This window comes from Pteropus vampyrus, unplaced genomic scaffold (genome assembly GCF_000151845.1).
Source record: "Pteropus vampyrus isolate Shadow unplaced genomic scaffold, Pvam_2.0 Scaffold730, whole genome shotgun sequence".
Lineage (NCBI taxonomy): Eukaryota > Metazoa > Chordata > Mammalia > Chiroptera > Pteropodidae > Pteropus > Pteropus vampyrus.
This window is the reverse complement of record NW_011889511.1, coordinates 16,818-18,593: the sequence shown is the minus strand read 5'-3', so window position 1 is coordinate 18,593 and position 1,776 is coordinate 16,818. Positions and strand designations below refer to the sequence as shown.

General features: G+C 38.5%; 1 pseudogene; it reads right to left on the bottom strand.

Moving 5' to 3' along the window:
- Positions 1 to 1,764, bottom strand: part of LOC105309358 — an 8,595-nt pseudogene extending 6,831 nt beyond the window's left edge.
- Positions 1,765 to 1,776: the final 12 nt, after the last annotated feature.

Sequence of the window (1,776 nt, the reverse complement as noted above, 5' to 3'; positions counted from 1 at the left end):
GTTTCAGATACTTCTACAGGAAGCAGCTTATTCTGTTCATATCTCTCCTAGAAGATTCCAAGGTCTTCCTTTTCTCGATAGCAGTACGTTTTAATATGCTGGAGCTGCAGCAGAGATTCCCGAGGGCTCCTCCCAGCCATGAACTGTGGGGCGTCTCCTGGGGCCGTGACCTTGGGAATTTTGCCTTCCCACTACCCCCAATGCCTACTATTTCCTTCCCATCCATTTTGGCAGCAAACTAATTCTAGCATCGGTCATTCTGAATATAATAGAAATTCCTGTTTCAACTCTGAAATATCTATAATATTCAAAACTATATGAGGAATTAGTAGTAAGGTTGTCATAAGTAGTATTTTGTGATTATATTTCAAACCATAAATTTTAGATGCCTTTATATGTACCTTTATGTGCATACCAGTAATATTTGCATATATTTTCTAAATAAATATAGTTATTACAAACTAAAAGAATAGATTAAAACCCCATTCCAAACTACCCTCCTTAACTACATTGTTACAATCTTTAAATCTACTGTACTTTTGATCCAGGATTATTATTTACTTTTACTTACACTAAAAGATTTATTCTTTATCTCTCTTGTTAAGCATATTTCTTTTCCTGACAATCCTGAAAATAAGCTCTCTTCAGATTTAAGATTTATTTTTCTCCCCTCCATATTGCTCTGCCGATGTCCTTAAATGTCTCAACTGGTATATTCTTACTATTTCATTCAACATCCAGGCACTAGATTCTGAAGTGTCTTGACTCCAGCATGAGAGATTCTTATTCTGCTTCTCAAAAAGATGAAAAAAAGGAGTGGAGAATTTTGGTAAAGTGGTGGCCTCCACATTAAATAGCAAGCTACTGATCTGAGATTATACTTTCTTCCAAAAGCTTCCATAAAAGACATCTGGCAGCAGGAAAACTGGGAAATTTCTAACTCCTAAAGTATTTATATTTATTTACCCTCCCCCACTTCCTACCCAATCTATGAAATTACAAATATCAAAAAAGTTCTCTCTTAGACATATTCATTCAATAATATTTACTGAGAACCTAGCAGGTGACTGGCAAAGTTCTACCACAGCACGAATAAACAAACAGAACCTCTGCTCTTACAGGGATTACAGCTTTGTGGGGAGAACAGACAAAATAAAAGTCAGAAATAATCTTGTATAGCTTGTGATCATTGATATTAAGGATATAAGCAGATGAAGAGTTAGAAAATAAATAAGGGGAATGACTACAGAAAGTCATCGGGAAAGACTTATCTAAGGAGGCAGGAGTTCATCAGAAAATGCGAAAAATGAGAGGGAGCCAGTCAAGTAAATTCTCCGGGAAGGAGTATTCCGGCAGTGAGCTGAGTAAGAACAAAAGCCCTAAAGTGGGGAAGGCTTAAATTATGCAAAAGACTGGCTTAACAGAAAAGAGTGACCAGAACCTTGTGAGAAAAGGGATGGAATACAAAATGAGCAGGAGAGGTGGGCAGTAACTCAACTGGATACTTTAACCCAGTTTGCACGCGTAAAAAAAGATGCCCTTGGCTGCTGTGTGCCCAATGGATTTGGAATGAATGGGGAGGGTAAGACCTTACTGTCCTTGTAGGAAAGATGTGTTCTTAGCGTGTAAGCCAGTGATGACCCAGGGCCCCTTGTTTCATCCACAGTTTCCTCATGGCACTTTTCACCTCTGGATTCCTCAAGCTGTAGATCAAGGGGTTTAACATGGGAGCGACAATGGTAAAGGACACAGCCATTGCCTTGTCTATGGGGTAAG